The 22,311-nt window shown below is 45.6% G+C and overlaps 1 protein-coding gene and 1 non-coding gene across 7 annotated transcripts in view; both read right to left on the bottom strand.

Annotated features, from left to right (window-relative positions):
• Nucleotides 1–22,311, bottom strand: part of ATG7 (autophagy related 7) — a 245,651-nt gene that overhangs the window by 21,830 nt on the left and 201,510 nt on the right. The gene's annotated exons all lie outside the window — the stretch shown is intronic.
• LOC123933337 lies at nt 6,462–6,568 on the bottom strand. The gene has a single exon (XR_006816568.1). It is a non-coding gene; the product is annotated as a U6 spliceosomal RNA (small nuclear RNA).

Raw genomic sequence — 22,311 nt, 5'->3', positions numbered from 1 at the left:
GGTTTAGGAAGAGGACTGAAGGTCAGCTGAGGTGGAGATCAGAAAGTAAGGAAAGCAAGGCAAGCAAGGCTTCTGGAGCAGGGGTCCAAACCAGGGAGAAGTGCCCGGGCTACTGGTTGGGTAAGGCCTGCTGAGGCTAGGGCAAGATTGCTTGAGCTGAGCCACTGTGGGATGGGAGGGACACTACAGAGGTCCCAAGGCAGCCAGGTACGTGCTAGCCGGCAGTTAACTGGGGCTCTGTCTGCCAGGTGCTGAGCAACACAGGAGACAGAGCCAGGTGAGAGCAGCTTCCCGCTGTGGGTTAAAGAACATCTGCTTCTGAGAGGTGATGACCCACCGGACACGGCTGGGTTGTTTAGGGCTTGACCATGGGCCTGCTAACAAAGCATTGCAGCAGCTCCCTTAAGGAGAGCAAATAGGAAAGCACAGTGTGCAGTCCCTGCCTGGCAGCACGTAGCCACCCAACATGAAGGACAGTCATTCAGGAAGGGCTCTGCTGCCTTCCAAACTGCCTAGGCTTTGGGCAGAAGCCTCCTCCGCGCAAGTGTCCAGCCCCTGGGGCAACACAGGGCCTCTGTTCCAAGACAAAAAGCATGCTGAAGTGACACCAACCATGCCTTTCTTTACCTTGGCAATCTCATGCCCACACCTAAATATAGATGCTTGTGCGGAACATCTGCCTGCTGCCGCAGAATTGGTAAAGTCCAACTTACAGCAGAAGGGCCCAGTGTTAAGTGTTAAGACTCTAGAAGCTTTTCACTGTGTGTTGTTAGAATCCCAAGTTCCTTTTCGTTCAGAATGAACATCCTCAGCTACAGGTGAAGAGGACACAAGGCCCCACAGAAGGGGACAACCATGCCAGCGGTTAGACACGCAGATTTTCACTAGGGGGGAGGAGAAGACGCAGAGCCCCAGGGCCCAAGCCTGAGGTTATCCTCTCTGGTCAGTACTTTTCCAGTCCAGATTGCTCAGAAATACTGTAATTCTCAAGTTTTCCTTTGTGGCTACACATTTCTGATGGTGGGAAACCTGGACCTTAAGATACAATGCAAGTTTTTAAAATTGTCATAACTGAAAGAACTTAAAATTTTAAGAGCAGAAAAGAAGTGTAGTTCAATTTTTCTTCATAAATACATTCTTAGGGGCGCCTGGGTGGCTCAGTTGGCTCCCATCACGATCCCAGCCAGGGTTCTGGGATCAAGAAGCCCCTGCTCAGCGGGGGGTCTGCTTCTCCCTCTTCCTCTGCCCTTCCCCCGTTTCTGCTTGCTCTCTCACTCTCTCTCAAATAAATAAAATCTTTTAAAAAATACATTTAAAAAAAATCCACTTTATAAACAATTTAGTGTTTCCTGCTTCTAGTTTCCTTTCTTTTTTTTTTTTTTCTTTTTTTTTAGTTTGTTGATAAACACCAGGCACGAAGTCCAGAAGGCTGCATTTTGGTTAACAAAGAACAAAGGAACAACTGTGGCTTCAAAAACTAAAATCTTTGAAGAATCAGCTCCGTGTCTTCCTTCCCATCTCTTCTCCGAAAATAATTTTTAATGACAGTTTCAGTCTTTTCAGAAAAGAGTTTCTGCTTCAATGTATTTATGTAAAGGGTGACTATTTTCACAGAATGGGGCTCTTCTCAGTGGTCCCAAACTACCCTGAGAAGGAGGTAAATGAAAGTTCACACTGGGAGCAGCATCAAACCCAAGCAGAAGAATAACACAAAGCAAACTCGTGTATGGGCCTAGCTTTTTAAAATCACACTTAAAAATCACTTTATCTTTCTTAATAAATTACTGCAAGCTAAACTAGGAAAAAAGTCACTGCAGAGGAGGTTTACAATATAAATAACCGCTAAGAGATCATTTTCTTTGTTTTCGTTGGCACGGGTCTTGCTGAGTTTAAATGCACATGCACCATGATGATGAAAGGAGCCCGGAGAGTAGGGCTGGGAGACAACAGCCCAGTGTGGCCACCAGAGAGAGACCACTCCAGGCAGATCATGCCCCCAGGCATCCCTGGGGTCTGGGGGACTTGAGGTCAGGGACTCTGGGTGCAGAGCACTAAGCCCACACTCTCCCTCTACTCTGCACAAAGGTAACCCTCTAGGCTGTTCCTCTCTTGGGGCCCTTCCTCCAGCCCTCCCCTCTCAGGCTGGACCTGCTCCTCTTTTCCACCCTTCTGGGAAACCCTCCAGCTTAGCACTTGGGTACCCAGATTGTAGGAGCCAATTCCAACACCGGGGGATAGGGGATGGCATACAGACAAATGAATAAAACTCAGGGCCTCTGTCAGAGCCCTCTTACTCTATTAACAACAAAGCTTGTTTTTCCTGCCTGCTGGGCATGGAGGTAAAACACCGCTCTTATGTTACCTAGATCCATCCTCAGCCCACAGGGTGATGGTGTGACTGCTCACTTGGGCAGCTGAGGAGAGAGAGGAGAGAGGCCTGTGTTCTCCGCTACCCATTCCATCTCCCTCTCTGTACCTCTGACTCATCCTCCTAGGCCCAGTCCTCTGTCCTTTTCCTCTCCTGGGGGTCCAGCACAGGGCACCTCTGGTTTACTCATTGCAGACGACATGCTCCAGGCCAGGGACTGCATCTCTGTGGCGTGCCTGCAGCTCTCACACAGTGCTAGTAACGGCTCAGTCATCATAAACCAGACATATAGTAGCAAGTCGGCGTCAGCGAATGCTTGTGGAATGAAGGCATAAAAGAACGGGCCACACTGTGGCATTTCTTTCCTTATCATTTTGCTTCTCAAGCTCCCTGAGGGCAGGAACCCTGCCCCGCCCCCACCACACCAGCGCCGGCAGGCCTGCACGCTGCCTAGCACAGGAGGCTCAGGGATGGACTTGTCTGTCTGCAGGCGTGAATGCCATCTTGCCCTGTCTAAGTCTTAATAAGTTGTCGCTTTCTACACGATGACTCTGGGGAAAATCAAATAACTGAATGTGATGATTAAATTAAACTGATTGAATAATGCCGGCAAAGTGTTTGGAAGAGTGCTTGGCATACAACAGGCACTCAATACATGTTAGGTGCTGTTATTACTATTCTTATTAGGTCCAGTTTTGGCTATTTAAGAAGCTTCAAAATGCTGTGCTGTCATGGTGAAGTTCAGTGAAAGCTGACACACAAACTTGTAGACCATGTGACTGTTGCTTGGGCTTAAGGAGGATTACAAGAGGGTGACACGCTCAGTGCCATCCAGCAAAGCCCTGGTGCAAGGAGGTGGGGTGTCCCTGTGAGGAAGGTATTTGCCTCACCATGCAGGTCGCACACACAGGCTGAGAGGTAAGTAAGCACCAAGCATGAAGTGAGGGGAAGTCCCCTCTGGTCCCCAAGTCCTCCCACCTCTCAGGCAGGACAGCAGGCCTAGGTTCCCAACCTCAGGCTCTTCTTCCTTGTTTCCCCCAGGACCCTAGCATTGGCTGGGGACCATGCACAGCCCCTGCTCCCTGAGTGCCAGGCCCAGATCGGAACAGCTGGGTTTTAGTCTTGACTGTGACCTACTAGCTGAGAGCACGGGGCTGAGGGAGGTGAAGCTGGGTCTAAGGAACTCCACGCTCCCCGGGGGGGAGGGGCCACTCCGGGGCCACCACAGGGAGGAAGGCATCCCTACTTTAAAGAATAAAACAAGGGAAGCAAAGGCAAAAATAAACTATTGGGACTTCATCAAGATCAAAAGCTTTTGCACAGCAAAGGAAAAAGTTAACAAAACCAAAAGATAACTGATAGAATGGGAGAAGATATTTTTTTAAAAATATTTTATTTATTTGACAGAGAGAAATCACAACTAGGCAGAGAGGCAGGCAGCGAGAGAGGAGGAAGCAGGCTCCCCGCGGAGCAGAGAGCCCAATGTGGGGCTCGATCCCAGGACCCTGGGATCATGACCTGAGCCGAAGGCAGAGGCCTCAACCCACTGAGCCACCCAGGCGCCCCAAGGGGGAAGATATTTGCAAACAACATATCAGATAGAGGGCTAATATCAAAAATCTATAAAGAACTTATCAAACTCAACACCCAAAGAACAAATAATCCAATCAAGAAATGGGCAGAAGACATGAACAGACATTTCTGCAAAGAAGACATCCAAGGCGCCCCAAGGGAGAAGATATTTGCAAACAACATATCAGATAGAGGGCTAATATCAAAAATCTATAAAGAACTTATCAAACTCAACACCCAAAGAACAAATAATCCAATCAAGAAATGGGCAGAAGACATGAACAGACATTTCTGCAAAGAAGACATCCAGATGTCACATGAAAAAGTGCTCCACATCACTCGGCATCAGGGAAATACAAATCAAAACCACAGTGAGATACCACCTCACACCAGTCAGAATGGCTAAAATTAACAAGTCAGGAAACGACAGATGCTGGCGAGGATGCGGAGAAAAGGGAACCCTCCTACACTGTTGGTGGGAATGCAAGCTGGTGCAATCACTCTGGAAAACAGCATGGAGGTTCCTCAAAAAGTTCAAAATAGAGCTACCCTATGACCCAGTAATTGCACTACTGGGTATTTATCCTAAAGATACAAATGTAGTGATCCTGAGGGGCACGTGCACCTGAATGTTTATAGCAGCAATGTCCACAATAGCCAAACTATAGAGAGAACCTACATGTCCACCAACAGATGAATGGCTAAAGAAGATGTGGTATATATACACAATGGAATACTATGCAGCCATCAAAAGAAATGAAATCTTGCTATTTGCGATGATGTGGATGGAACTAGAGGGTATTATGCTTAGTGAAATAAGTCAATCAGAGAAAAACAATTATCATATGATCTCCCTGATATGAGGAAGTTGAGAGGCAACGTGGGGGGCTTGGGGGGGTAGGAAAGGAATAAATGAAACAAGATGGGATCGGGAGGGAGACAAATCATAAGAGACTCTTAATCTCACAAAACAAACTGAGGGTTGCCAGGGGGAAGGGTGTAGGGAGAGGGTGGTTGGGTTATGGACATTGGGGAGGGTATGTGCTATGGTGAGTGCTGTGAAGTATAAACCTGGTGATTCACAGACCTGTACCCTGGGGGCTAACAATACATTATATGTTAATAAAAAAATTTTTTTAAAAAGAAAAAAATAAAGAATAAAACAGATGAGTTATTAGTCACTAAAGAGAACTGGAGAGAGAACAATCATGACTAAATGGAGGTCACCGATGGATGGGGAGTCAGGAAGGCAAAGGAGGGCGCACATTTCATGATGCAGTCCAGGTTGGGTACTAGTTGGAAAGAATTTGATTTTTCTTGCCTGTTTTCAACTAGAACAAATCATTACTTCCCAATGCAGCATCCAAGTTTCTCAGAAAACCAACTAAAGCCGTTCTGGGAAGACATAACACAGGTCACTGTGTCTCTTTAAATTCAAAAGGTTGCACTTCCTTCAAAGTTTATCTTAGTGTGTTCAACACATTGGTTGGCAACATGCTCAACGGAAGGAAGTCCGCACACACACACACCCAGGAGCGTTGCTGTGGAGAACGTGTTGCTGCTTGCGAGGACTTGCTTGCCTTGTGAGTGGCTCTGACAACCGGATGAACTGTTCAGAGCAGACAGTTTGTTTAGTCACGTCTGCTGAGGTGGGAAGGATGTTACATACAGCACATCTGTGCTGGCTCTCTCCGCATGGGCCGTGTGGTCCTCAGGCCTGCCTCTAACCACCCCTCATCTCCCCAGCCAGAGCAAGAGGCAGGGCCACAAATGCCAAGGACACACCTTCTCCACCACTTTCAAATTAAAAAGGAGCGAGTACGAGAAAAGACTGCAGGCTCTTCCTCTCTCATCAGCCATAGTGAGGGTAAGAACAGGGCAAAGAGCAGGGGAGAGAGGCGGTGTCTGAAGGTGACAATGTCACAGAGCCACCTCTGCCCCAATGTTCTCAGGGTGAAATACAAACTCCTTACCTAGGCTGGCTTTTCATTGTCCCAGAACATGACCCTCTTCCTTCCACCTGGTTCACATGCCCTCTTGCCTAGCTATGCTGGATGGTTCCCACTGTCACCCGGATGTACCATTCTCTGCTTTCAAGGCAGTATTTTTCTCACCACAATGTCCCCCACGCCCACCTCTGCAATTCCTATCTGTTCTGCAAAAAGCCTTCTCCCACCTCTCTTGTCCCCACATCTGATGGTTTGTGTAGTTATGAGAGTTCAACAACATTCTATGTATGACTTCTCCTGTGTCCTTGATTTCTGACCTCATTCTTGCAATGTTGCTTTTAACTTTTATCAAAAAGAAACAACAGATCTGAAATGGAGTCACTTCTACTAAGCCCCACACAGCAAACTAAGACTTCATACCCAACTTAAGTGCAGTTACAATCTCCCCCTAAATGGGACCCAGTCAACATGGAGAACCCTGGTTAGCATGCAGAGGTAATCTGCTGATAGGCCCCTTATCGCTCCCCTGAAGAGGGCATCCTTGCCTAAAACAATGTATTTTTTTTTTTTTTTTAAATATGGAACACTTCACGAATTTGTGTGTCATCCTTGTGCAGGGGCCATGCTAATCTTCTCTGTATCGTTCCAATTTTAGTATGTGTGCTGCCAAAGCGAGCACAAAACAGTGTATTTTTTGCTAACAATTTCCTTTTTTCCATTTCCTCTCTGCTTTTAAAAACCTTTCCTTTTCTGCAATTCAATACAGAGGCTGCCTGATTCATAAATCACTCAATAAAGCCAATCAGATCTTTAAAATATACTCAGTTGAATTTCTGTTACTTAACATTTTCCTATGTGCACTTTGTATTGTCCCTCCTACTGGACTTGATGTTACACTATGATGTCAAACAAGCCTTCTGTATTATAGTCTTCTCCAGGACTCTGCGGGTGAATAGCACAAAGGAGGTACACAGCCATCTGACTCAGTAGGTATTAGTGATAATAAATGACTAACTCTAAACTCCCGGAAGGCAGGAGAGGTGACTTATGCTTCTGTAAGGTACGTGCCATTGAAACTTGGATATACCTGGACACATCAGCGGGGGCTGCCACTTGCTGATTTAACAGCAGTGTCAATAGATATGGGGTGAATGAAGTCAACATTCTTGTGGGCTGAAAACAGGATTCAATATAGAAAACACTGTCTTGTGAAATTAGAATGGTAAACAGAACCTTTCTTCATTAAAGCATTTATTTACTTTGCTGCATATATTCCCATGGTCCCCCAAATGAGAAGGTGATAGCAAGCCCACAACTGAAGTAGAAATGAACGCACCGGTGGCCTTCAAGCAACAGGCAAAGTGGGGAAGATGGAATGATTCACGCAGATAGGCACAGAAGCAGAATATGTACCAAATCACTTCCTATTGCATTTCTGCATAGATAAGGATGAGAAATCCTAAAGCAGGAAGGCAGTGTACTGTTTCCAGTACAGTTAAAGTCCTTTCTAGGACATAAGTTTCTCAAACATTGATATGTTTGCTTCCTAAATAAACTCTGTGGGTCCTAAACTCTAACAATTGTGCCTACAAACATGAATGCCTGTGTTCCTTCCCACCCAGTCCTGGTACACAGTGATAAATGTTGTGAGCTGTCTGTATAACATAAAAAATAATCTGTGTCAATGATACCTCAGGAGTTCCCAGGAATGCAAAGTCTTAACTACAGAAGATAGTTATTTAGGGATAGGTAGAGGAGAATGAATCTCAGGAACGCTAAGATAGCGCAAGATAAAACAAAACAAAACAAAACAAAAAACTAGTATCTTAGTATACCACATTACTCATTTTTATAAAAGGATAAAAAATTTAAACATCTTAGTAGATCAGGAAAAGTTAATATCCACTCACAATTTTAGCAAAATGGCAAATCTGTAACAAAAGGAAGCTTCCTTAATCTAATAAAACCTATAGCAGGTATCATGGAAAATGGTAAAACTTGAAAAGCATTCTAAGTAAAGTCAGGAACAATTCAAGGAAATCTGCTGTTAGTGCTTCGATTCAACATTATTTTGGCAGCCTTAGCGAATGAAATAAAACAAGAAAAAGCAAGGAGGTATACAAGTTGAAGAAGAAGAGCCCAAACTGCTGTTAGTTGAAAAAACATACGACAGTATATGTGGAGAATCTGAAAGGAATTTCAGGAGCGCCTCGCCGGCTCAGTTGGTAGAGACTGCAACTCTTGATCTCAGGGGTTCTGAGTTTGAGCCCCATGATGGGTATAGGGATTACTTAAAAAAATAAACCCTTTAAAAAATGTAACAGAAGGAATCAGAGACATTATTTAAAAATCTCATTGTTTATAAGTTGGAAATTTAAAAACAAAGTCAAAATTCTATCATGGATGGAGGGTATGGTTCAAAGTTACAGAATCTTACTCTCTGCCTATAAATTTGGAAAAAAGAGCAGCAATAATCAATCTGTATTGGCACAGAATTATACGGTTTACTGAGTACGATATTTACTTTGTATAGTAAGAAATATATCAGTAAAGAAGAGTTGAGTGGCTGCCAACAAGTGTGCATTTCTTTTTAGGGTGATGAAAATATTCTGAAACTGATTGTGGTGATGGTTGCACAATATTTTCTGTGAAAATACTAAAAATTGTACACTTTTAGTCGGTCAGTTGTATGACATGTGAATTATATCTCAATAAAGCTGTTATTAAAAAACAATAAATTAACAAAAAGACAAAACAAAAGAAGAACTTCTCCAAGCGAACGCATCTTAGAGCTGACAGTAACATGTCACCTGCTTGGTAAATTTTTCCCAAAAGGTGTAAAGTCTTTTTTTATTTTCTGCTTTAACTTCAGAAGAATCTTTGGAAATACTGTTAACTCCCTTTGGGCTTTATTTTATAGTTGGAGAAACTGAAATGCAGAACCTCGCTCCGTCTGGGAAAGCTTCATGGAGAAAGGGAAATGAGTGGATCTTGTTTGCCTTAGAAAGTTCTGGGGGGGGGGTTGGAGCCTCTGCCTTCTGCTCAAGTCATGATCCCAGGGTTCTGGGATCGAGCCCCACATCAGGCTCTCTGCTCAGCAGGGAGCCTGCTTCCTCCGGAACCTAAAGAACAAAAAAGGTCTGGAGGATAAAAGCTGACAGTTTTATTGAGGAAGAAAAAGTGTGAATAAGATGATTAGGCTGGAAACTCCCCGAACTTTCACCTGTGCCCTTAGTACCTAGTCAGAGTCTCAGCCAAAGGAAGGATTCAGTAAATATTTCTTTAGTACATAAATAAACGAATGGATAAACACCACCAACAAAAAAGAAATACATATTTTGGTCTTTGTCTGTGGCTTTTGGCCATAGCTCCTAAAATGTTTGGAATTTCCTGGGTGACAGAAGCATCTTCTGTTCTAATGAGGTGAGTCTTGGTGGGTTCCTGGATGGGGGCTGGTCCCTAGAAAGACCAAGCCATATTAGAAACTTGGAACTTTCAACCCCTCCTGCCATCTTTGGGGGAGGGGGGAGGAGCTGGAGATTTAGTTAATAATCAATAATCAATCATGCCTACATGATGAATGCTTCATAAAAAACCCCTAAAGTATGGGGTTTGGAGAGCTTCAGGATTGAACACACACAGGTGCTGGGAACGTGGCATGTTCCCAGAGGACACAGAAGCTCCACAACTCTTCCCGCATACCTTGCCCTATGGTCTCTTCTATCTGGCTTTTCCTGAATTCTTTTTTTTTTTTTTTTAGATTTTATTTATTTATTTTAGAAAGAGAGAGAAAACAAGAGTAGGGGGAGCGGCAGAAGGAGAGGGAGAGGTAGAGAATCCCAAGCAGCATAGAGCCTGACACAGGGCTCAATCCCATGACCCTGAGATTGCAACCTGAGCAGAAACCAAGTCAGGCGCTCAACCAACTGAGCCATCCAGGAGCCTCCTGAGTTCTATTTTTTTATAATAAACCAGCAACTGGTAAGTAAACTGTTTTCCTGAGTTCTGTGAGCTGCTTTAGCAAATCACTGAAACCGGGGAGGGGGTCATAGGAATCCCTAATTTGTGAGCCAGGTCAGACAGACTGTGTGTAACTTGGGGATCTACTACTTGCAAGTGGCACCTTAAGAAGGGCATGTGGTGGAAGGGCAGTCCTGTGTGACAGAGCCCTTAACCTGCCTCCGGGCAGACAGGGTCAGAGTCAGATTGATTTGCAGGACACACAGGCCATGTCGGGAGAGAACTGCAGAACAGCTCGGTGTGGACATCTACGAATTTAGAGGACAGAAATGTTCTGTGAGTCAGACAAACCATTTTTCCTTCCAACGAGGCTTGTCAAGTTGCACAGTAACACTGTAGATTCTCAAATTGTCCTGTGAGGGGTGAATCTATTTTACATGCGAGGAAACAAAGGCTACAGAGTTTCTCAGTCCCTAGTCCTCTGCTTCAAAAAAAGTTCATAACTAGATATCCATTCCGGCTGCATAAAAGATGCTCCATCAACAAACAAGTGAGAACCTACCAAATACCAGGGCAAGGCAGAAACAAATCCCACTGAGGATTTACTGCAAATCTCTTCTGCACAAAGTCAACCACTCAGAACAAAGAGGAGCGGCACTTTTTTCCTACTCTCCTGGAAAGAGCTAATGTGAGATTTGAACGGAGGAATAAATGTGCGTAAGTTCCATCCTCAATCCTGAAGCAGCTGGGGACAACGCAGAATGTGGGTTTGTTGCTGAGTTGTTTTAAGCATTTGCACACCGATAGGGAGCTGTGTTCTTAATGATGTACAGAGTAGGTACCCTCATGGGAAAGATGACAGGATAATGGGGGCGGGGGTCTGCTATGGACTCAGAATGCATGGTATTTATTGGTGGCCGTAAGAACAGACTGCACATTCTTTATTAGAATTCTTCTGCTTTTTGGAGAAACATGCAGCAGCTGCCACCATTTTATTATAGGGCACTTTTCTGGTTCTCTAACATGCCACAGTCAGGGAAACCCCCCAGTCAGGGAAACCCTAATCTCATTTTTCAGCTCTCTGATGCAGATTTCCCTGGTGGTGCCATGCAGTGGAATGGGCTGCTCCACCAATGGCTGGAAGGAAATGCCTGCTTCATCCTCTGTTAAACGGGGGAAAAGGGGGAGACTGCCAGGCAGACCATCAGAAGTAGGGTGCACAGAACAGGGAGAGGTGTGGGGCTCCTTCTGATGGAGAAACAGAGGTGAGAAAAACAGAGAATGCTTCAAAACTGCTTTTGAACAAGATTTTTATAAACTCTTTTGCCTGTTTTAGCCTGGGGCTGCATACTTGAAATGATAAAAGCAGTTCTTTCAACTCATTGTTAAATCCTAGAATTCCCACAGCTAGTAACAACATGCCGGGCTGTGGCTACAGAAAACAAAGGGGTGGGGGCCTGGGCCGGGGGCCACAAGGTATTCCAGTTAAAACCAGACAAGTAGAAATGCAAGATTTTGTGTCCCACCAAGGCTGCCTTCTCCAACCCTTCCCACAGGCCTGGTTGAATTTTCCCCTTCTTGTCCAGTTTTTCCATGTTAGCTGGATTTAGCAACTGTTGCTTTGGCTGTAATCAGAGATCCAGTGTGGTATAATTATTCTAACATCACAAGGTACAGTTTCATTTCCAGAGCTGACATTTTAAAACCTTTGCCAATATTACCAGAGCACTTCCTTTAAAGTATGTGAAAGGAAATCGGTACCAGGGCGACGCAGTAAATCAGGTTTCACCGAAGCCCCTGCCCTCCCAAAGGCAAATCAACATTTAAGGCTCCCAGAGGAAAGGCAGGGCAGGTTTCCCCATTACTCTAAATCAAACACTGTGGAGTACTTCACCTCTGCCCAAAGGTACATGAGGAAGGAGTCCTGCATATGGTACAAATTAGAAAGCATCCTCCCCCTTCCTCTCTAGGCCTAGAGACAAGCTAGATAGCTATGTCTTGTATGTGATGAGTCACCAGGATAGAGGGTAAAATCATGGTTGGGTAAGAATTTTAGGAAGATCATCTTAACAGAATTGGACATTCCCTCCCTCCCTCCACCCTTCCACCAAAGAATGAGGGAAAGGTACTAATTTTAGTTTATATGCCAAACGCTTACAGATCATTGTCACAATGTCTGGTTCATCCTTACAACTTGAGGATGTTCTAAGGAAGGACCTGAGTTGGGTGTGTTACAAGCACTGGAGGAAGCATTTCCTACATGACACAAAATGACGTCACCAACGTTTTCCAGGTACTTTACAAAGTGTGATCACACAAGGTCATTAGCCCCTCTGAAAAGCCCTATGAGGTCTCAGTATGACCATTTTACAGGTGGGGAAGCAAGGTGGAGACAGGAAAAGCAAGTGGCTTAAGGCCATATGGCTGGTGGGCGGCTGGCTGGGACCCGACGACATCTACTCTTGTTTGATTCTAGATCCAGAGCTGTCTACTAATTTGTGAAAATTTTTTTTTTTTTTTAAGATTTTATTTATTTATTTTACACAGAGAGAGAGATCACAAGTAGGCAGAGAGGCAGGCAGAGAGAGTGGGGGAAGCAGGCTCCCCGCTGAGCAGAGCCCCAAGCGGGACTGGATCCCAGGACCCTGAGATCATGACATGGGCCGAAGGCAGAGGCTTAACCCACTGAGCCACTCAGACACTGAATCAAAACAGTGAGGGTGATCACCGCCCACCTACATCGCTTGGCAGCCCTGCTACTGACTGACAAAGCTGTGCTTGAACGCAGACACGTCTGGAGTAGTGGACACACAATGAGCATTCAACACGCTAGCTCCAAGGTTGAGGTTTGTTTGAATTTGTTATTGACAGTCATACGGAATTGCCCAGTAAACACTTCGAAAATTGGGTGGGCCATTTTGATAGAATTTAGTCTCAATTCCGTGAACATCCTGTCTCTTGCCTTGGGGCACGACCAGTTCTGTTCCAAGCCCCTCGCAGCCCTGTGCAGACACAGAGGTGTGTCAAAGCCTCGCACATCGTCTGCTGACTCACTTGGCCAACCTGCAGAGCTGTGAACTCTGGGAGGCTCATCGCTCCTCTCTGATTAGCAAGTTCTGAGCTTATTCAGGAATTCCCGTGTCTCCCAGCACAGAATATGTTTCAAATTACTGCAAACTCACCTGTCGCTAGGAGAAAGTAGCCAACACACAAAAGGATGGTTGGCTCCAAAAATACTCAACTCTGGGCTTTTAGATGTCAGGTTTCCCTGACACTCCACCAAAGAGATTTGCCAGTCTCTGCTGTAGTTTAACCCTTCCAAGGAAAGCTCCCAAAAAGAAGATAAGCAGGTAAAAGAAGGTGAATGGGGTCAGGAGGCATAAAAACCTCCTACTCCCAAGAACAACCGCTGGGTTAAGGGCTTGTGCTGTGGGGACGGATCACTCTGAAATGGAACCCTATCTTGGCCACTTACTAGCTAATTACTTGGGGGTGAGTCACATAAGCTCTCTGCCCCTCAGTGTCCTTTTAACCAATGAGAATAACAATGGTCACTATCTCATGCAGCTGTGGGGAAGACTCAGGACATACAGGGCCAGGAGGCACTCAAAGGTTTATCTACTCTGTTACTATTGTCAGCACTTGCCATCTATAGTCACTAAATGCATGGAAAATTCCCCATAAAGCTTCCTGGGACAGCCACGCAAAGCTGATCCCCTGGCCAGCCCTGGCAGCATATCCAAAAGAGACAGTTTGGGGGCAGAGTCTCGCGTTAGAGGGTCTTCACCGTCTCTTACGCAGCTCGCTGCTGCCCACTCTCCTATCACTCTGCGTGCCTTGCCTCTCACCTAGAATGTGAGCCTGTTCTTCTCCTTGGCAGCATATGCATCATCTCTGAGGTTGAGTCGCCACCTCTGTGACGCTGTTCTCAGCCACCCTTTCCCAAGCTGGTGCCAGCCACGCTGATTTCCATTAGAACTTCGTCAGCACATGGTGTGCACAGTGGCATTCTCGTCCATCCAGCTGTTTCATGTGTTCCTGGCCTCCCCACCTCACCCTACTCACGGCAACTCATTTCTGCATCGTGCTTTACGGATCCCTAATGTGCTACACCTGTTATCTCACCATCGGTGGTGTGCTGGGGCTCTCCCTCCAACCCCTCTGTTAGACATTTTTACCATCATCCCCTTGTTACAGAACAGGCCACTGGGTACCTGACAATCTACAGCTGTCTACTCCACATTCTTCCCCTCGAATCCCCACGCATGGCCTGGAACAACAGTGCCCTTGAGTTATGCTAACATGCTAGGAAATGCTTGCGTGTTGGCAGGGTGTTGGTCCCCTGGAGAGGACTCACAACGAACTGTGCCTTGTTCTCAGGGGTGAGTGAGATGTGCGGCACTGGCAGGTGAGGGATCCTACCAAATACTGACTTTTTTAAAAAGGGCAAAGTTGCATCCCAAACACACTGCTGGTTACTGACAAGCTGAAGCCTGGACCCACGATGGTTCCCAGAACCAAGCTTGTCAGGTCATTGAAATTTCTTCTGTGAGGCAATAGGGAAGCCTCAGAGGTGCAGGGTCTGAGCTGAGGTCCTGCTTGCACTATGTGCTCGTTATTTGTTGGGGGTCATTGCTTCCATGGGGTGTGAGCTCTTCCAGGGCAGGGACATAACTTCTTCACACCTGGTTCTCCAGCCCATCTGGCACGGCACCTGGCACAGCAGCCGTTAGTAGTGGCGCTAAGGCCTACTGTTTAGCATGTACGTACTGCTGAGCTAGAAGCCAACGCTCTTAAAGGGTTTCTACCTCTTTAATCCTTAAAGTATCCTTAAAATGTTGAGAGTCTGACTCTCGGTTTTGGCTCAGAGCATGACCTCCGGGTCATGCGATCCAGCCCCACCTGCTGAAGATTCTCTCGCCCACTCCCCCTCTCCTTCTGCCACTGCCTCCACCACCCCCTGCCATGCACACGCAGGTGCTCTAAAAATAAATAAATCTTTAAAAAAAAAGTCCTGGGGTACCTGGGTGGCTCAGTCGGTTAAACACCTACCTTCAATTCAGGTCATGATTGCAGGGTCCTGGGAGGGAGCCCGCATCGGGCTCCCTGCTCAGTCGGAGCCTGCTTCTTCCTGTACTCCCCACTTCTGCTGCAACTATCCCTGTCTTTCTCTCTCAGATAAATAAATAAAATCTTAAAAAAAAATGTCCTGATGAGGGAGGTGGATGTATCATCTTCCCTTGTTTACTGAATGAATAAACAAAAGGAAGGCGGTGGATTTCAGACATGCTAGTTTTCTACCAGCATACTGGTGGAGAAGGAGTTCTCCAGGGGTGCCCCGTCATGGTAAAGCAGCATGCTTAGTAGAGAATGATGGTGGGGAGGGGGGAGCATCTGGTTGAAGTGGGTTCAAATCCAGCTGTGCCCCTTCTTAGCTGCATGACTCTGGGTAAGTTTACTGAATTTTGCTGAGCCTCAGTTTCTTGGCTTCAGGAGATTTTTTTTTTTTTTAAAGATTTTATTTATTTATTTGACAGAGAGAGATCACAAGTAGACAGAGGGCCTCAGGAGAGTCTTATGAAAATTAAGTGAACGTGTGTGCAAAGCCTCAAGTAAGAGCTGCCATTTGGGGAGGTATCATGCTCCCTCCTCCCATCACTCACTCCAAGACCAGCACAGCCTCAACCTATGTGAATGTGGTCCCCAAACTATATCCATTTTAAAATGCCAATATGGGGGCGCCTGGGTGGCTCAGTGGATTAAGCCGCTGCCTTCGGCTCAGGTCATGATCTCAGGGTCCTGGGATCGAGCCCCGCATCGGGCTCTCTGCTCCGCGGGGAGCCTGCTTCCTCCTCTCTCTCTGCCTGCCTCTCTGCCTACTTGTGATCTCTCTCTCTCTGTCAAATAAATAAATAACATCTAAAAAAAAAAAAATTTAAAATGCCAATATGAAGCATCATTATCTGAAAGTAGGGAGAGAAACAAAAAATGGTTAAAGCGTATGAAAACTCTCACCAGTTGACTTCACTGACAGTAAGTAAATAATACTGTGCGCATGACTTTAGGACACTTGTATGCACTGTATCCCTCTACCCCAAGGAGGGTTGGTTGTGATCATCAGAACAAAATCTGAGTAAGATTCGCTATCCAAATCTATTCCACCAAGGAAGCGAGGGGCCTGAAATACCCTCATGTACTTATTTCTTCATCATTAAAATGGGGATTGTTTGTAAAACACGTCTAATTACATTCTGCTTTAAACCGCCCCCGCTCCCCCCGGAGTCTGTCCAGTGCCAAGGTTCATCGGTAGCCGCTCAGCCAGGCAGGGAGAGCCCTATACACTATGGCTTCTGCCTATGTGAGCAGCTTTGTCTCCCACATCTTGCTCATGTGAATGATTTGCTCAGGCCAAACTGATCACCTCACTGGCACAAATCTGCCTTCTATGTTCTCCCCCTGTCTCTCTTGTGGGACTGCCCGGATACTCTGACTCCTCAGGTCTTGGACACTGGGAGACCAGTGTACATGTTGCTGTGCACATGTATTCATATGCCAGGGACCCAGACTTGGGGGTTCTCCTACGTCACATCTGAGGTAAGGTCCTTGCATCTTTATTTTTTAAACTTCCCCCAGGTGATTCTGATGTATGTCAGAGGTTAGCAATTACTGCCACCTACCCCTTAAAGGACACACAGACTTCCTTATGCCCCGTTCTCTCCTAAAGTACAGGAGAAAGCCTGCGGACTTTGACAGAGGTGCCGTCTGTGCCACTACACTCCGACCCTCTCTGAACCTCTTCGTCGGTAAAATGTGAGTATCACTTGCTTTACAGGCTTGTGAAGATCCAATGAGACAGTGAAGATGAAATGAAGACAGTGCAAGTTAAAGCACTTTGTAGACTGTAAAATATAAAATGGTACTTCTGCTACTGCTACTGACTGTAATTAGGCCGGATGGGCCACGTGAGATGGGCTTGATGGAAGCAGAGCCTGGGAAGCAGGGTGCTTATTTGGCCTGAATCAAAAGTAGTGGGGGCCTGAGGGTCCCCGAGAGTACAAGACACTTCTCTTTGGTACTTGCCTCTGTGCATTCGCTCAATTTATATCTGAGGTTCTGGGCAGGCATAGGGGCCCTATTATTCTCAGGCAAAAGCATCATTCCCTTTGCCCTGGCGATTCCCCATAACACTGCCACTGGGGCAAGAATGAGGAATGACTTCTTTATGCTTGAGCTGCCTACATGGCAGCCACAAGAGGCAAGGGCCTCTCTCACCAGCAACAGTGTGGGGGCCTTAGGGGAGCAGGAAAAAAAATACCTGGTAACCAAATGTCCACTCAGCCTTGAGCGGAAGCAGAAAGGGTATTCCTGAATCCTACCCTCAACCCAACACTTTCCTGCACACCCGCTGGCCCACACTCCCAGCCCTGAAAAACACTTGCAGGTAACCTGGCAAGGCTTCAACTTCACAAGTTAGACAGTCATATGGTCATTGTAAGAGCTAGGCCTAAAATATGGACAAAGATGTGAACCAAGATGCTGCGGCTGTTTCTGGCCATAAGCATGTGGAATATGTTATTTAGATAACCAAAGGGTGGTTTTATCCACACAGTTCATTTATCGGTTGACGAAGACTATGGGAGAGAATATTTGACCCCAAACACTCCGCACCTATGATAACTGCAGTGAGAACAGCAGGACAGGGTGGTCAGGAGCAGGCTCTCCAGAGCCCATCTGCCTTAGGATGAGTCCTGGTGCTGCCATTTTCTAACTGTAAGCTCAGACAAGTCACTCTACCACTTTCTGCCTCAGTTTCCTCATCTATAAAGTAAGGAAGAGAACTTAACCTACCCACATCATAGAACTTTGAGGATGAAATGAGTATGTAAAGTTAGTTATGACAAACAAAACTGGGAATTATAGTTGTACCTGGGTTCCTTATGGGACACAAGATGGTTTTAAGGTTTTGGGTAGCATTAGTATCGGGAAATTCATCGCTGAAAACCTGAAACTTACCCTCTCTCCTCCTTCCTTCTTCCCTCTTTCTCCCCCTCCCTTCCTCCCTCAGTCAGAGCTTCAGAGGTTACAGTATTTTCAAACAATAATAGCATGCCGGTCAGAGGACTGACACTCTGGGAAATCCGACAAGTTGGAGTCTCAAAATTAAAATTTTGGATTAAAAAATGTTTGAGGCTCAGTAAGGGATAGCCTTGTACTCTGTGTTTATTCACATAGAGCCTTTTTTTTTTTTTAAACTTGATGAAAAATTTTATTAGGCTAGAATTTCAGAGCTGGAAGGGAACTTTGAGATCAACAGTTCTTTTTCCTTCATTTACCAGATGGGAAAACTGGGGTCAAGAAAGATTAAGGTTGTTTCTACTGTTTACCTTATCATTTAAATTCAATACTTTAAGAAAGAATTCTTAAAATTCAATAAAAGCTATTCTCTTTTAATTAACTCCATTGGCTTTGAGGCTCATATCAAGTTTTTTTCTCCAGGCTTTAGCAAGCCCCCGATTGTCAGTTTGGGTATGGGCTACTTCGGGAATGCAAAGGCTGTCAAGTGTTTATTCTAAAATCTAACAATTCCCAGATGTCCATCTATATTCCAGGGCCTGGCTGAAGTCTGATGTATCAAAGAAAAGAGCAGTAACACAACAGTGATTTGAAAGGAGACTGTGCCTTCCCTGGGTTTCCCTCACACAGTCCGCACGTTGGCAAACACAGCACATTCTAATCCACCTTTCCAGACTTATTCCCCAACCCTCCTTTCCCTGATCCTTACCCTCCTCTTTGTGGATCCCTCGCCCACAGCCCCCTCCCCTGCTGGCTGTTTAAGCCAGAACCAGAGCCCAGGGAGGCACCAGAGTCCTTCCTCTCTCTCACTCACCACCCAACCAATCACTGGCACCTGCAGATTCTACCTTCTCAAATTCATCCTCTCCTCTCTGGCCTGCTCTTAGCCAAGCCACTATTCTTCCTGAGCCAGCCTATCATCTGCAACCTGTCCTCTGCCCTGTGGCCATCTTTCGGAAGCAGGGATCTAGCTGATCATGTCATCCTGCGCAGAACTCCATGGTTCTCCCTACAGCTCTCAACATGAACTCTCCATGTACTTGTGTGCCTGACCAAGCCTTGCATGACCTAGCCCATCTGTGCCTCAGCCTCCCTGCCCGTCCCTCCCAGCCATGCTGAGCTGCTCTCAGGTCACAGATGGTTTCTTTTCCTCTCTCTTATCTTTGGGCCTTCGCATGTGAAGTGTCTGTGGCCTGGAATATTCTCGCTTTCTTTCTATTTGCAGCTCTTTCTAGTCACACCTTAGATGTACCTCTTCCCCTAGAAAGCCTCTAGTGAAGCCTATGGCCAGCCAGCTCCCTTCCATGGCTTCTTTTGGGTATATCCTCCACCTCCCTCTGAGCTGGGTGCCTGTGTCCCCTAGCTAGGTCAGACACCTTTAAGAACAGGAACAGACTTTTCCCCTAAAATTCCTGTATGCTCTGCCTTCTTGTTCTCTCACCACCTCCCCCACCAGCTCCTGGCAACCACTGATAACTACTACCTCCGCAGTTATTCCCTTCCTGGACTGTCGTATAGTTGGAATCATCGTATGTGGCCTCTGCACGCTGGCGTCTTTCACTTAGTAATATGCACTGAAGTTTCCTCCATGCCTTTTTGTGGCTTGATAGCTTATTTGTTTTAGCACTGAGTAACATTCCATTGTCTGATGTATCATAGCTTATTCACCTACTGAAGGACATCTTGGTGCTTCCAAGTTTTGGCAATTATGAATAATGTTGCTATAAATATCTGCGTGCAGGTTTTTGTGTGGACATAAGTTTTCAACTCATTTGGGTAAAAAGCAAGGAGCAAGACTGCTGGATGGATGGTAAGGACATGTCTGGCTTTGTAAGAAACTGCTGCACTGTCTTCCAAAGTGGCTGTAGCATTTTGTATTCCCACCAGCAATGAAGGAGGATTCCTGTTGCTCCGTATCCTTTCCAGCATTTGTTGTCAGTGTTTTGGATTTGGGCCATCTTAATAGGTCTGTAGTGGAATCTCATTATTGATTTAATTTGCAAATCCCACAGTGACAGATGATATGGAGCATCTTTTCCTATGCTGTTTTGCCATCTGTGTATATTCTCTGCTGAGGTGGGGGTGCAGGTGGGGACTCAGCTCAGATCTCAGTACTCTACTGGCACAGAGTTGGTGTTCACCAGACGCCAGCTTAGGAATTATGTTAAAAAAAAAAAAACAAACCCCAAACAAAAAACCCAACCCAACCCAACCCAACCAAACCAAAAGGAATGAGAGCTGTTCCAAAACACACCTCCCTGCTCCCATGCCTTTTTTCTGGCAGTTTCCCACTCTGAGATCTCGCTGCATATGCCACGTACTGTCAGGACGGTTTGGGTTTCCCACAGATAGCAGTGCTCTGTGCTGGCTTCAAGCTCCCACAACGTTCTTCTGTTTAATCTCTGTTATCACGCACACTGTATCTAACCATGGAAGACAGTTTTCTAGCTTATCTTTCATTAAGCTGTAAGTTATTTGAGAGGAAGGATTAACCTTACACACTTAAAAAATATTTTTAAAATTTACAAATAGCAAAAAAATGACATTTTGGGGTGAACAATTCTGTGAGTTTTATACACACCTATGTCTGTGTCACCACCAACACAATCTCACTCACTTCTGATTCTCTTCCTGCCCATGGGACAGCATCTTGGTCTTGCAACTATACATTTAAGACATGCTGAACAGATTTACACTATTTCTCAAGACATAAGCACTCTGAAAAGTGGCAAGTTTTACCAGGTGCCTTTTCTTGAATTAAGATTAAAACCCAATTTATATCAAATCCCCCCAGGAATGAAGCAATTTTGAAACCTTGACCAGATGCCCCTGGCCGTTTCTTGTATTTGGAACATTCTTCACTCTCCTCACCATTCTACCCATACATGCCAGCATCCAGATCAAACACTTTCACGGAACCTTCCCCTTTTCTGAATTCTCTCGATGGATGCCCTTCTTCCAAAACTGCCAAATATATGCACAATGATTAGTCACAATGCCTGTCCTGTCTCTGCTACAGGACGGTGGCTCCACACAGGAACCAAGGCTTTTATGCCTCATTCTTCTGTGGCTAGAGATGTGCTATGCCAGGGACTTGATGAACTCACACCTGGCCAATGACTCTTAAAAGCAGAGCAGGTCTAAATGCCCTACTGAATCCACTGTCAACCACATAAACAGAAAGGCAGCAAGCACTGTCTGAGCCTTAGTCATGTTGATAGCTAGTAGCTTACACAAGAGTCATCACTGTGTTGGCTAATGTATAGTCAGTGCACTTGGGAGGTACAGTGTGGGTGACAAGAGTGGGTGGCATTTCCTGGAACAGGCAGACACATCTCAAGTCTCCCTCTCCCAGGGTAAAAACCACCGAGTTCCTTCCGCTCTGGAAATAAGGCCTGAGCACAGGAAATGGCTTGTTGATCTGAAAATGGAAGGTAAAATGGATAGTCCAAACAAAACACTATAAATACCCATCTTTGAAGTAAATTATGTTTCTCTTACCAATTCTGAAGTGGGAAGGGGAATATTCTGCTTAATAGATGAGAATATGGGCCTTAAAGTTAGCAACGGCCAGACTCAAATTTTGACTACCACTTCCTCTAAGTATGTGATTCGAACAAATAACTTCATCTTTTTAAGCCTTACTTTCCTTTCTGTAAAATGGGCATACTAATACTTTAAAGGAGTAGTTATCAGAATTAAATGAGGCAGTTCCCATGAAGCATTAAACAAAGTACCTGGGACACAACAGATGCCTATAAAACAGTACCTACTATTTTTATTTTTGCTGCTGTTATGCTGTCTACCTTTCATCAAGCATTTCAAGTATAATGCCTTATTTTATTTGATCTTCACTATTATTATAAGATGGGACATTAATCCCAGGCAAAGGCAGAGCGAAAGCTCGGAGCATGGATGGACATCATTGGTGACCTGGTTTTGTGGTCCCTTTGGCCAGACTGCAGCACCAGGCTCTAGGGCCCTGGACCCTGTGGTGGAACTCAGAGATTGAAACAATCTCTTTTACTTCCAGTACTTGGCCCAAGAAGTGAGAAAGCGCTCCCGCCCTCAGAGCTGGCTGGTGGGTGGAAGGGTGGGGGCAGGGCTCCAAGAGGCAAGCCAGTTGTAAAGTTAAGGAGACACTCAAGGCCATTGGGTGGGTGAAGCCACAGACGCTGGTAAATTATCCAGGGGGGCTAAGGCTACACATGGCATGCTGCCGACCAATTTAACTTACGCTTGAAGCTATCAATTCTACCCCTAAGCCTGGAAATTTGACTGCCAAGAACAGCATGGTCAAAAACACAGGATGAAAAAGAGCAGGATCAATTTTTGCTTCATGTTGAGAATGTGCTGTTTTCGGCATGAAAACCCGGGGAAAGGATGCAA

The sequence above is a fragment of the Meles meles genome, chromosome 20 (assembly GCF_922984935.1).
Source record: "Meles meles chromosome 20, mMelMel3.1 paternal haplotype, whole genome shotgun sequence".
NCBI classification, from domain to species: domain Eukaryota; kingdom Metazoa; phylum Chordata; class Mammalia; order Carnivora; family Mustelidae; genus Meles; species Meles meles.
Note: the sequence above shows the minus strand (reverse complement) of the source record. Positions and strands in the feature narration are given on the sequence as shown.